Below are 15479 nucleotides of genomic sequence, written 5' to 3'. Positions count from 1 at the left end.
TAGATGTCTACTTCTTTTTTACTACATTCTAAATATTTAACTAAAGAAATAATAAGACAAATAATCAGCATAATCATGTAAATATCCCTAAAAAATTGCGCATTTCCACCTTTAATACATTTTTTTTTCATGTAAAGATTTTTCAACAAGAAACAGCAAATGAAAATATTTAAAAGTTTTAATCACCAAAAAGAAAATTTCTTTCAAAATTTTAATTTTATTTAATTATAAACTTCAAGAATCATAATAAAGACTGATAATAAAATGATAGGCATAAGATTGAAACAAACACTCAGCGAAACATTCAAGATTATCCTTACAGCATTATCATATACATCCTTATTATTAGCCAGATTAACAACGATCCTTATATCTTTATTGTCCTTTTTATTAGACATATCAACAACTGAATTTACCTGAATTCATTGGTTAAATAATTCATTTTTTATGAAGAATAAATTTGGCTGAATTGTCAATAAGTGTATTTAATTTACATTTAATTTTTGACTAAAGTGACTACTGATTAACCTATTATTATTTTAGTACCATGTAACGCAAACGCTATTTAAATGAAATCACAAATTTTTCCTGAAAATAAGTTTTTTTAGCAATGTTAAAAAAAAAACAATTTATAGTCACGTGAAAGCATTCATTGAAAAAAGTACAATTCGTATTTTTTTACTAAATTTTTTTTCACTAAATTGCAATTTGGTTTTTATTCATATCCTTGCTGTATCCTGAGATCAATTTATGCATTCATGTTTAATCAATATAAATGTTAATTTTAAAAAGAAACATAAATTATTTGCAGAAATAATAACATGAAAATATAAATAATTTAAAAAATTATTTTACCGATATTAGAATTAAATATTCGGAGTAATCTTATATTGGACAAAATATTCAGTAGTTCAAAATATATTATAAACTAAATTTTGCATGGTACATGTCTCTTGATTTTAAACTAACCATCTTTGGTGACCGGCTGGTCACCCGCTAAAATTTTTTTTTAAATAGTTTATGTAACTTGATTTCTTGATAACTTTTTTCGGCAAAATATTTTTTTAAGCTTCAAATTTTGGTATACAAATAATTTATATAGAAGAAAATTACTATAGAAGCCTTAAGCCTTTCTGTTCATTGTTCTTTGTATGTCTCTAATTTTCTGTCAGTTCCCGTAAAATGAGAACTTCAAATTAAAGTGGGTGTAGAGCTGGTTGTGTGTATTTAAGCCAAGGAAAGATGCTTTCTTGTCCTTTCTTATTTATTTTGCACGCACACACATATAACAACACATGGACGATGACTTCACACATATAAGGTAACACATAATACTATATACAATTAAAGTAGAAATTGCCGCTAACAAAGAGCGAACGAATACTTCTTTTTGCCGCTAACAAAAGAGCGGGCGGTGCCTACTTGCACCAGTTTCACACCAACTCTCAGGGAGAAGTGTTTACAAAAACAGCTTAAGTGAGCCTTCCCCACATTCCAAACATACACAGCGCCATCTATGTTCAGTATTAATCTTTACTGTATGAATACATATACAAAGAAACAAAAATACAAATAAAGTAATTAAATAAAAACAAAATATTATAAATAATAAAATCACATAAACATACTCCCACCCATCAAGAAGTCATTCTTGATGCACAGGTAAGATACACAGTTTAACTATAGGCCTTTTAAAAAGCCCTTTCAAAGTTTTTAATGTAACTACTCTTATGGCCCCATCCTTACCAGGATGTATAGCTACAACCTTACCAAGAGGCCATGTTGCTGGGGGAATATTGTCTTCTTTAATGATTGCAATATCTCCGATTTTTTTGTTTTGACATATTACTTCTAAATCTACAACATACAACACAATTTAATACACATTTTCTAACTATTCTTTTAACATTTAATATCCAAAATGTTTGGCGTAAAATACCCATTAACAAATTACCACATGCATGCAAATTTAAAATATGAAAATATTGTACAATCAGAATACTTAATTTATGCTGGTTAGGTAATATGATAGGATGTTTTGCATTATATTGCAAAGATGCATTTTGAAGACGCCCTCCCACTCTGAGCAACCCGTCCTTATCAATGAATGGACAAAGTGCTGATAGTGGGCTTTTCTTTGGCATTATTTGGTTTGACCTTATACAATTGGTTTCAGCATCAAAAAATACAGTTTGAACATATTTTACAATAATATTACGAGCAAAAATTCTTTCCTTTGAAGTTATAGGTCCAATTATACCTGTAGAATTATTAACTTTACCAGTTTTACAATTATTTATAAATCTAATACAAAAACATAATACATTAATTAACTTAGTATATGACGAGTATTTTTCAATTAATGAATCTATTAAGTCATTTTTCAAAATTGCAGCAAATACACATGCAGTTTTTTTCTTTTCCTTAAGGACAGAGTCATTGTTTTTGAATACTGGTTGCTTTGGCCAGTCAGCCTCTGATGATGTTAGGAAAGTAGGGCCCTCCCACCATAGACGACAGTCTGGCAGATCCTTAGGAGACAAACCTCTGGATCCTATATCTGCTGGATTTTCCTTTGACGGCACATACCTCCATCTATTTTGAGGGATGAGGTCCAAGATCTCTGAAGTCCTGTTGGCAACAAAGGGCTTCCAATTTCGAGGAGGTGAAGACAACCAGGAAAGAACAACTTGAGAATCTGTCCAAGCATATATATTAATAACATGATCATTAAAAGTTTTAATTAGAACAGATAATAATCGGGCTAACAGGAGAGCTATATTTAACTCCAGCCGTGGAATGGATACAGGCTTTAGCGGAGCTACCTTGCTTTTAGCTGCTAAAATAGTGACCTTCGTAACACCATTATCAGTTCTTTGAACCGCATAAATTACACAGGCATATGCTGATTCCGATGCATCCGAAAATCCATGAAGAGTAGTTTCCTTTTCTGTAGTTAGAAGCCATCTCGGAATAGAAATGTGACATATTTGCTGAAATTCCTTTTTGAATTTACGCCACTTAACTGCAAAATGTTCCGGTAAGGCACTGTCCCAATCAAGTTTCAGCAACCATAACTGCTGATAAAAGAATTTTATTAATATTGTGCAGGGTGAAAGAAAACCCAAAGGATCAAATAGCCTTGCTGATTGTGACAGAAAAGATCTTTTGGTGATTTCATTCTCAAAATTAAAGTCAATTTTAAAAACAAAGCAATCAGTAGAAGAGTTCCAAATAAGTCCCAGAGTTTTAGAACAGTTTTCGGGATGAATTTCCACATTAGATTCATTAGCACTCAGGCATTCAGCTAAATTATTTAAGACATGTGGAGAATTAGAACGCCACTTTCTTAAGTGAAATCCTCGGACATCTAGAATTTCCGACAATTTTTGAATTAACACGATTGCTTCTTCATTAGATTTTGCTCCAGCCATCAAGTCATCCATATAAAAGGAATTTTGAATTATTTTAGATATTTCAGGATTTATAATTTGAGAATCCAAGCCTATTTGATGTAAACATCTAGTAGCTAAAAATGGAGCGGATGAAGTTCCATAAGTTACAGTAGAAAGTTTGTATTCCTTAATAGTGGAATCAGGTGAATTTCTCCACACTATTTTTTGCAAATTTTGATCTTCTGAATCAATTAAAATTTGTCTATACATTTGCTTTATATCGGAAGTGAAAGCAACTTTATTTAGTCTGAATCTGACAAGAATAGTAAATATATCTGGTTGCAATAATTTTCCTACCCCCAAAACTGAATTCAACGAATTAAAGTTAGGCGGTTTGCAGGATCCATCAAACACAACTCGAAATTTGGTTGTAATGCTATCTTTCTTTTGCACAGCATGATGAGGAAGAAAGTAATCCGGTTTAGAAGAATCAAAATCTTTATTAGGTGACATATGCCCCAATTCTTCATATTCTCTCATAAAACTCTTGTATTCCATTTCAAATTCTGAGTCAAACTTAAATTTCTTTTCCATAGCTAGAAGCCTAGAAATAGCCATTCCCTTTGTATCTCCTAACTGATTAATGTCCTTATAAACAGGTAATCTTACAACAAATCGACCCTGATCATTTATCCTGCAAGTCGATTTAAAATGATTTTCACAAAATTCTTCTTCATCTGACATAAGAAACTTTTTATCCGGCAACTCTTCCATTTGCCAAAATTTTTGCAAAACAGAATCAATGTTACAATCACTTTCAACGGAAATCAGATGCGATTGTGTGTACGATGAGGAAATAGAATCTCTTCGAATCTGGCCTGCGACAACCCATCCAAATATTGTGCTTTGCGCAATTGGTTGTCCTTCAGACCCACTGATTTTTCCATTACAAAGGATTGAGAAAAAGCATTCAGAACCTAAAATTATATCACATACGGATGGCTTTGAAAAATCTTCATCTGACAGAGGGATGCCCTTCAAATAATCTAATTCTTTAATGTTAATATTCTCAACTGGGATTTGAGAAGTAACCTTATTTAAAATAAAAGCATTAACTGTCACACATTCTTCACTAAATCTTGACCCAATTTTTAAATTAACTGAGCCACGTGTGGTTCCTGCTTGAACCCCACTTATCCCACTTAGAGACACTCTAGCATTCTTTCTTTTTAGTCCTAAAATATTTATTACATTTTCACTGACAAAACTGGACTCCGAACCACTATCTAGTAAAGCTCTGAATAAGAAAGAATCACCCCCACTATTATACAGTAAAACCTTTGCCGTGGGGAGGAAGGTTATAAATTTGGAGTTGTTTAGACATGTGCTAGAACTAACAGGCCTTTGAGGTTCCACTGATTTATTGCGTTGCGTTTCTCCCCCTGGGCGGATGTCGTCTTCGGAGGGGTGTTTTGGGGTTTGATCGTTAGGTTCGGGTTCGGATTCTGAAACACGTGCACTATTTACTACCCTTTTAACGTCTTCATGCAAGAGTGAATTATGGTTTCCTTTACATATGGTACACTTTAAATGGCAATTAGTGCAATCCTTAATTTTATGAGAATTCAAACATAAAAAGCAAAGATAGTTTCGCTTTACAAAATTCTTCCGAGCATTCAAATCCATATTTCTAAATTTAATACACTTAAACAATTTATGCATTCCCGAACATTTCAAACAATTTTTATCACTTTTATTTCTTTGAATATTTTCACATGCAACAAAATTAGACTTAGTAGGAATTTTAGTATCAGATTCATTATAAACCATTAATTCAAGAGATGAACATCTGGTATTTAAAAATTCCAAGAATTCTTCCCACGTAGGAAATTCTATTTCTGAAGTTTTCACGGACCAAAGTCTTCTTGTTTCAGGATCTAATTTTTGCAATAACAAATGAATTAGCCATGGATCTCTGCTAGATGCCTCTTCTCCTAAAGATTTTAACCCTCTCAACACCTCATCACTCGTGTCAACTATATTTCGCAAATTCGTTGAATTGGCTTGAGAGATGCCTTTTTGTTCTAAAAATATTTTGATTAATGCATTAATTATTTTCTTCTTCTTATCATACCTGTCCATTAATTTTCCCCATGCTTCTTCATAGGAATCATTGGACAACGGTATGTGCTTAATTAAAGAAGCGGGTTCATCAGACAACAAATCCTTTAAATACTGAAATTTTTGGCTATTGCTTAGTGAAAGCTGCGAATGAACTGTGGATACAAATAAATCTTTAAAGTTCATCCAATCTTCAAATTTACCAGAAAACACTGGAATAGTAAGTTTCGGTAAACGAAAATTCGAAATAGATTCAACTGAAGAATTTTGTGTTACAACAGAAGTAAATTGTGATCTATTAAAGACATCAATTTTATTTTGAAACTTTAATTTCAAGGAAAAATATCTATTTTCGAATTCCTCTATTTCAGAATCCTCAATAGTTAATTCTGAATCTAATTTTTCGAATTCTTTCAAAAGTTCTTCTAACCTCTGCAAACGAATCGCTACTTCATTTTTTGATTCTAATTCATCTGCAGAATGTTCTAATCTAGTTAAGGAGGCCTTAACCTTGCCTCTTGCTACTTTAATTTGCGTTATGTGTTCCTTATATCTTTTCGGATCGTCCATGTTGAAAAGAAATTATATAACAAATCGTTTGCGAAACGGAACCGAAACTAAAGCAAATTATGTTCGCTCGCAATTCGAGAACTTCGTATTAACTCTTCAGATATTCTTCTCTTTAAAAACATCAAATTAATAATCAATAATAATAAGAAACAAATGAAAGAAACTTATCTGTTTCTCATGCTGACATCTCGTCGGTGCCTCCAATTTTATATGTAGAGCTGGTTGTGTGTATTTAAGCCAAGGAAAGATGCTTTCTTGTCCTTTCTTATTTATTTTGCACACACACACATATAACAACACATGGACGATGACTTCACACATATAAGGTAACACATAATACTATATACAATTAAAGTAGAAATTGCCGCTAACAAAGAGCGAACGAATACTTCTTTTTGCCGCTAACAAAAGAGCGAGCGGTGCCTACTTGCACCAGTTTCACACCAACTCTCAGGGAGAAGTGTTTACAAAAACAGCTTAAGTGAGCCTTCCCCACATTCCAAACATACACAGCGCCATCTATGTTCAGTATTAATCTTTACTGTATGAATACATATACAAAGAAACCAAAATACAAATAAAGTAATTAAATAAAAACAAAATATTATAAATAATAAAATCACATAAACAGTGGGTCTGATTGAAATTCAATTAATACATTTTTTTTGCTATAACCAAACATGTTTTTTTTAAATATGAGTGCATTAAATAGAACATTGAAGTTTTATGCGGGCATTAGAATAATTTCTCTGATTCATCATAAATTTCAGTTTTTAGTTTTGTATTTTATTTTGTTTCAATTTATAAATATTCTGAAAACACTTATGTTTCAAATATCATACAGAGCTTAAATCCCAAAAAATCATATTCAATGAAATATTTTTTCACAAAAAATTATGGTCCAAATGTAATATAATACTTAAGTCCTAAGAAATAATATTCAATGAAATATTTTTTCACATTCTTATATTTAAATGAATAAAATAAATTAAAACAAACGTTTCTACCTTCTGCAATTAAATCTGGTTGACAAATAGTGCAGATATAGTTTCATTTTCATGATTCCGCTAATTTTCAGATATTAAAGCCATATTATTTTAATTGTATCTTACGCATACTCTTTTTATTGTGACCACGAACCTTTATTATGGAGATAACTTCAAGGACATCATTGTGCTCTTAAAAATTTAAATATCTGATGTATCTATCTTCCGAATTTTGCAATATTGTAACTTCATTTGTACATATCGTAAACTAACCAGTTATTAATCAGAGATCTTGTTCTTTAGCTTTCAACAATGAAAAAATATCATTCAATCAGATAGTTGATGAAATAATGAAAAACATTTGAATTTAGGGGAACGAGAAAAGTATAATTAGAAATCATGCAACATATATATATATATATATATATATATATATATATATATATATATATATATATATATATATATATATATATATATATATATATATATATATATATATATATATATATATATATATATCTGTGTGTGTGTGTTTATGTGTGTGTCTATGTATATTTAAAAATTTACCAAAGTTCAACAAAAGTCCGCAGGACTGTTAAATGGGTATCATGAAGGGAAAAAAAATCCGGATTTAGATTTTTAAAAAGTGTAACTATAATCTTTTGGAATGATATTTATAAAATTTATGGAGAAAAAACGCCTTAATTCAGTTTCATTTTTAATTCATTAAAAATTACTCTAATTAATTAAAAATTGCACATTTTCGACCTCTAAGGTGTAGATGCGACAAATTTGGTAGATTTAGGTCATGATCTTTCTTGTAGAGCGCAAACACATCCACCCACAAATCCACAAACCTGTACAATGTTTTATGAATGTATTTAGAAGCGAGAAGAAGATATAAGCGATACAATAACTCATCCAACACTTTTTTTATTGCAACATTAATACTTTTTTAGTTCTGCATGGCGCTTTAAAGTCACCTTCAGTTAAGAAAACATCTGTATCTGTTCAGTATAGTAAACATCTGCTCATTGAACAGTTATAACTGTATTGAATTTACAATTTCAAAAGTTACTTTTGATTTCCGAATTACAACAAGATTGCAATTTCCTTTTAGCCCGGCAACATTGGTTTATTCATTTATGTGCATACAATATTATGCAGTGACTAGAACAATAAAGTAAATATAATATATTGATGAGTCCATAAATGATAGGATTATAGTAAATAAAGGCAGTTTTTAACCAGGCAGTGTAAAATAGTAAGTTTACTTAAAAAAAAAACAGTTCTTACGGTAAGAACATTAATTGATTTTTCTTTGTGTTTACTAATTCTTTCAACTTCTCTTCAAACGTTCTATCATTAAATTATAAGTCATTATAATTATGGAATCCTGAAATCATTTTTTTCCTCAAATTATCTTTTGAATTGTACTTGAAAGGCGTTCAGAAATATCTCAAAACTCGGCATGCAATATTTTCTTTCTGTGATTTTTCAATTGCGACCATTCAAGAATTTGAAAATTTTCATCTGATTTAAGAATTAAAAAAAACGCTGATGAAATGAATCTGCTATTACAATAAAAATATAGTTGCTGGATAAAATTAAGGACATTTAATACCGAAAATGAAGATGCTGCCAAATCTTACATATTCATGAGTGTATCCAACCGCATCATACAAGGAAGAATAATGTTCATTAAGGATAAAGTTAAAATTCACGGTAATTGACATCTAGTTTATCAAGGGACAAAAATCTTGAGTCGAAAAACTTTTTCATTCCACAGATGTTAAATCACTAAATATTTAGTGGTTAATAGTTACTTTAATTAATTAATAGTCACTTAAATAATTAGTTAATTAATTTTTACTTTTCTTGTTCTGAAGGTTAAAAGGCTTATGCCTAAAATGTTTAATTTAGAGCACTTGCACATGAGTCCTTATTAAAGAAAATTCATAATTTCGGATTTATTTTTTTAACTGATATATGATTTTTTTATTCAATATAAACGATAAAGTATATATTTAATATTTTTTCTTTTTTTGATGTACTATTTTTCAGCAAAAATGGAGTAATGTTAAACGTAAAAAGACAGATTGTTTAAAAAAGTATTGAAATTTTCGAATTTCTTTTTATTTTTTCGCTGCGTCACGCTAGAAAACAGGTTAAATAATATATGTTCCCTATTTAAATCGAAAACAAAGTATATTTTAGTTACTTTAACGCTTCCTACATTGGAAGTATATTTTCTTTTGAGTTTCACATCCAATTCTTTTCAAAAGAAACTTTTTGAAAAAAAAAATCTTGGATACTTAAGAGAAAACAATTTTTTAGAACTGATACAGGGAGTTAAAATTAATTAATGTATAGACAATTGTTTAGAAGAGATGGACAACAAAGTGGAGCAAAATATTAATTTCGCTTAGATAAGGCAATAATTAAAATGGACAAGAAGTAAAATAGACACACAAAATTTTATTTTTTAATCAGGAATGATAAAAGGTTAAAAGGCTTTTTTATATTGAAGTTTGGTTAATTACCATCTGTAATGCAGGTTGTCGCTTAATGTAGATGTGCAATTGCTTCGAATCTAGATCTCTCCTAGCAGTTTCCGGAGCAATTTAAATGAGAAGAATTTTCTCCCTTGTAGTATTCTTTAACATAAAGCTGAGAGATTTTCATCTCCTCACTGAAGTGAAGAATTGATTAGGAATTCAAAGCTTTCAGAGTAACTGGAAGTTACAAAACAACGTTAAGCCCGTTTCACATCAATGGCGACAACTCTCTTTGAACAGGGGATTGGAGACTTAATCCAAGGATGTGACAAATGCCTGAACAAATATTCATAGTGATTATGTCGAAAAGTACGCATGTTTGTTGACATATTTTGAAAATAAATTGAATTCGTCCTTTATTCTAATAATAATTATTATTTTCTTATGGAACATCGGGGATTGTAAAAGAGGCATTCGTACATTTCTAAAGCGCTATATTCTTGTTTATATGCAGTCCTTTATATCCTTAATATTTTTATATCCTTGCCTACAGCAAGTTGGTGAGAAATCACGTGAACAACAGCAGGATTTTGGTTGGCAGTACCTGGTTCGTTGGTCCTGACCTGAGCTCTGAACCCGGCGTGTTCAGCAACGTAGTTGACCTGACGGGCAATACCTCTTGCGTCTGTGAAACCATAGTTTTCCACTACAGCTCTGTGACCATTTTCAGCTTCGCGCCTGTGCTGTTCACCAAAATGATCCTTAACATTTTATCTGAAAGTGTAAGGGTTGGGAATGAAGATGAATCTAGAAAATATTCTAAAAATGCTTTAGAGAAGTCTGTAAATATGACGTTTATATTATTAATTACAAATGCATATCATCTGCTATAATTTTATTTTATGAATAAATTACATTTACTTTAATTTTAACATTGAAATGAATATATATAATATGAAAAATATATTACATGAATCAAAATCGTGTCCATATATAAATCGTGTAATAAATGTTGTAATTTACATGAAATTAAATTCATCATACAGGAAGTTTGGTAATTAAAGACTTATTTACTGAAATAGCTTTAAAGAGTTTATCTTGTCTGTATATTATATTATCTTCCCCAAGTAAATATTAAACATGCTTGATTGAAGCTTGTTAACTTAATTTCATATTCATTCCAACTCAAAAATTAGTTCACGCATTGAGGTTACGTAACTGATTATTTATGCTCCCATTTAAAGTATTTGACAAAAATCAAAATCAGATATGGATTCATATTTTTAAAAAACGTTAAATTATTGTCAGATAAAAAAGTATATTACAGCCTTTCAGTGTATTTAAAAATTATTTGAGCTTTGATACCCATTTCCAACTGAATTATTTAGATATGATTTTTAATTTCTTCCCCCGTTTCTCATTGCAAAACAATGTTCTCGAATGATAAAAATCTAATTTATTAAAATATAAAGCTCAATGAATACAATTATCAGAACTACAACATATATTGATTGTAGCATTGAGACACCATGTGTATAAGAATTAAAAATCAATAAAACGCATATTTTTTATTATTCTATATTTGAGAGTCTTTTCATCAATATTTTGAAGTTTTTTTTATCATGTAATATACGAATCTCTTTTTTATGTCTTTTTTCAAATGAGATAAATCTATTTATTTACTTTTATAACTTTAGTGATGAAGAACCTACAAATCTTCAATATGAAAGCATAAGCAACGGATTGATTATGCGTTGGAATTTTTATTTCTTTGGTAAATCTAAGCATGTTATCTCAATATATACTTCATTAATAGCAGTAATATTTAGCTATAAATATATTGGTTAACTGCAATTAATTTACACTTGCACCCAACTCTCCTCTTCGCAAGCATCTGTTCATCCACTTTGTAGAATGTTATTAACCTTTGGGAGTTCTTGCATCGTATCTAAGATATTTAAATGGTATATATATATATACGAATGATTCGTATTTTGTATATATTAAAAACAATAATATTTCTTTTACATAATATATTTGAATTGAATATATCAGTAATCAAAGCATAACCCTGTATTACTCAACATTATATTGATATTTGAAGCTACAAGGGTTATTGATTTCTATTATGAAATAAATCACTCTAAAAAAACAGCAAAATGTAAACCAATATAATTTTTTCAATTCTTTTGTTACGGGCGTCGTTATAGTGACAATTTACATATCTTACGCTGTGGGAATTTTTAATGCCCATTGTTGATTTATTTCATAATATAAATGAATAATGCTAATAAAGATTTTTATAATGGGACAAAGCAAAAATGAGCATTTATATAAAATTTTAACTAATTAAAGTCTTTTTTCGATTGTTCAGTTATGGGCGTTATGTTAATTTGACAATTAAAATAACGCTTATAACAGGAGAATCGAAAAAACTGATATTGGTCACATTTTATACAAATGCTCATTATTGATTTGTTCCATAATATAAATAAAAAATTGCTGGTAGGATGATCGATTTCTTTTGTGGAATAAATCACCCTAAAAAAAAAGAGAAAAATTTGAGCCTAGTTTTGCGAGTGTTCTGTTATGGATGTTATGTCAACGAGACAGTTTACATAACTTTCAAAATAGAAATATGAATGTTCATTATTATTCGAAATGATTTGGGATTCTGGGAATTTTCACGTGAATTTGTGTTAGCATCAAATATTTGTGAATCAACGGAAACAGGTTTCATTACGACGGTCCAGAGAACTGCGAAGCTTTACCATGTTAGAACAATTCCACTAATGCGAATGCATCTAATCAAGCTTATGATCCTCGAGGAATGCTTGCTTTGCCAGTCACATGCTGTATTAAAGAAAGATTTTTCTCAGTTTGGCAATTCAAGAGAGCACATATATCTTGTAAAGAGCTAGAAGCAATAGCAAAACATGGGGAAAATATTTAACAACAAATTTATTATGATGTAGAATTAGCTATCCAAAATAAGCCTCTAATTTTCACAGGGATAAGAGAGTGAAAAGGTGAGAAGTCTTATCACTGGTTGTTTAGCGTTTAAATGGAAAGCTATTACTCTGAGAGGAAAATTTTGTATCAAAATTAAAGTTATTAAACAGAACTATAAAACAAATTACGAAATTTGGCGATAGTCAATTTAAATTAGGATTAAATTTGAAAAATTATTCTTCATTTTTTAAATATTCAATTGGCGAGGTAAAATTTTCGGAATTCTATTTTGATGCATAGGGACGAACGACACTGGTAAAATGTTTTCAAGTCAATATCCATATTATATTTTGAAGTAAAAAATTATCTTAGTTTTAAAAAAAAGAAAAACAGGGAGTCGAAAATTGCCTATAAAAATTTCTACATTGGAAAAACCTTAAAAAGTACTGTTCACAAGTGTAACAGTCGTCGAAAGGAAATTTAGGCTAAAAATTGAAACAAAATGTTATTGAACAAACTTTTCCTCACAGTGTTTTTTTTTTCTTCTAAAAGGTAAATAGTTAGGTGCTATTTGAAATCGTAAAATAATACTTTTAGAGTATGAGGTTTTTTATGTTCCTGAATACTGTCTAACAGGAAAGCACCTATTAGAGACAGTTAGACAACATTAATATATTAACAAAATTGACATTTTTATAAAAAATTCTGGTAATGAACTAAATATTTTGCTTCTTGTCTCATACTATATAACACATACTTAAGCGAATTTCCTAAAATGTCACTGAAATTAAAAAATATAATAAATATATATTTTTTTAATTTGCACTTTAAATTAATTATTATTCCTCATCCAATTAAACTATTTTTATGAATACTATTTTCTAATTTATTTGATAGATATCTTTAAAACCCCCGGGGGGCACCCCGAAATGAGGATGAGATGCTTCCAGCAAGGTGGTTGGATTTCGCCATTCTGGAGGGTACACTGATAGGTGGGGGATCTGACTCCTTCCATCGATGACGGGACGTACTTCCTTCGGGGAGGGTTGTACCGTGGCCGGTGACAGCCCTTAGGACTCAACCACAGTTCCCGCCAATGTAACTGTTGCGGCGGTCCGGTCATTCAGTTTTTATGGTTTAAATCCATGTGCCTTTGTGGCGGGTCGGAGAGTTAGATGGCGGACTTATAGATATGTTTATACCAACAACTTTTTAATTTATAGTTTTTCCCCCAGGCAATAGAATTTTATCCATTAACAAAAAACTGGTTTTATAATCACCATTCTCTGAACCCTCTTATCCGGTATAAATATCATATTTTTCCTTTCTAATAAAATTATTTATTTTGCACAAAATAAAAGTAAAATTTAACCTGCACGAGGACGTTATAAGACCTTGAGAAAAATTAGCTTTTATTAACATTTTGCCATTACGTTGACAAAACTTACATTGGAAGAATATAACTCTTTCTGCGAACTAAACTATTAAAGCGTAATATTTAGAGTGTGTTTCTATGAAATGTAATAAGTATAAAATTTTACATTTTCTAAAAAAAATGCGAGAAAAAGTTTTCTAAGACTTTATAAAATAGTTATATTATTAATTCAATAATTTATTTTTATTTAAGTGATACATATATTAATCTAAACAGGATATCCACTAAAATCATTAATCAACCGCAGATTTTAAAAATATTATTTATATTTTTATATATTTAATAAAAATTGGTTTAAATGAAATATATAATTATATTTTATGTACTTTGAACCAATGAATGTTCTGATGAATTACGAAATAAAATTTTATACAGATTCTCTATTCTGTGAGTCATCTATACTTATAATAAAGCTCAATGTATGTATGTGTGTATTTGCGCTCAACAAGCCAGTCCGTTCAAACTACAGCTACCAAATTGTATACCCTGGGGATCGGGAATGTGCATGTCGGAGCGACTGTTTTACAGTTAAAACTGATCGAGTTTGAAAATTTGAGTGCTTTTATTCTTAATACATACGATTTTAGACTTTTCCATCTTCTTGAAGAAAATAAGCCCATCAATTCTTCAACTTTTTGAAGATTGGTTCTTCCAAAATAATGATATTTAAAGTTCTATAATTAGGTCAGGTTTGATCTCAGAAGATTGAAACGATAGACTGTAAAGAACATTTTATTGAATACGATTTATGGGATGAAAGGACTCCATAAAATTTAGACTTCATATCTATTTTCAGAGCTACATTTATTCATCGAAACAAAAGAAAATATTTTTTACTGAATTAAAATGCTTTTGAAAGTAAAATTAAAAAAACTGAACTTTATGATTTATAAATAAACTTTTACGGAACAATTCATTGAAATATTGCATAAATTATAAAAAATATATTCTGAGGTACACATGAGATTAAAATGTTAAAGAATTAGATTTTCTGAAGTCAGATTTAAAAGAAAAATTGTTATTTACAGCAAAAAAAAAAAAAACTTCGTAATGAATTTAAATTTTATCTTTTCTATTTTAAATTAAAATCTAAATTTTACGAAAGTTGACAATGAATTAGAGAGATATATCGTACAATGAACTACATATGGTAAGGCTTCTATAATGGTATGAGTTATGTGGACTATCAAAATGCGTAGTTTAAAAGTATTTTGCTGAAAAAGCTATTAAGAGACCAAGATACATAAATATTTAATAGAAAATTTTGGAGATAATTCCTTTTGGCAAACCAGCTAGTTGTCAAAGGCGGCTAATATTTAATGAAATTAATGCATTCAGGCCTGGTGATACCAATCGGAACTTATGTTCCCTAATTCTCCCAAACTGATCACAAACGAGATGTGTATCGGAAATATTGAGTGGAATGTATCGCATCAGTAGCCTATTTGAATAACGAAGGACAAGTTTCTGACTATAAATAACAGGCAGAAAACATGAAACACCACTTCTCTAACTTCTA

This window comes from Argiope bruennichi, chromosome 9 (genome assembly GCF_947563725.1).
Source record: "Argiope bruennichi chromosome 9, qqArgBrue1.1, whole genome shotgun sequence".
Lineage (NCBI taxonomy): Eukaryota > Metazoa > Arthropoda > Arachnida > Araneae > Araneidae > Argiope > Argiope bruennichi.
The sequence above is the reverse complement of the archived record's forward strand: the minus strand, read 5'-3'. Positions refer to the sequence as shown.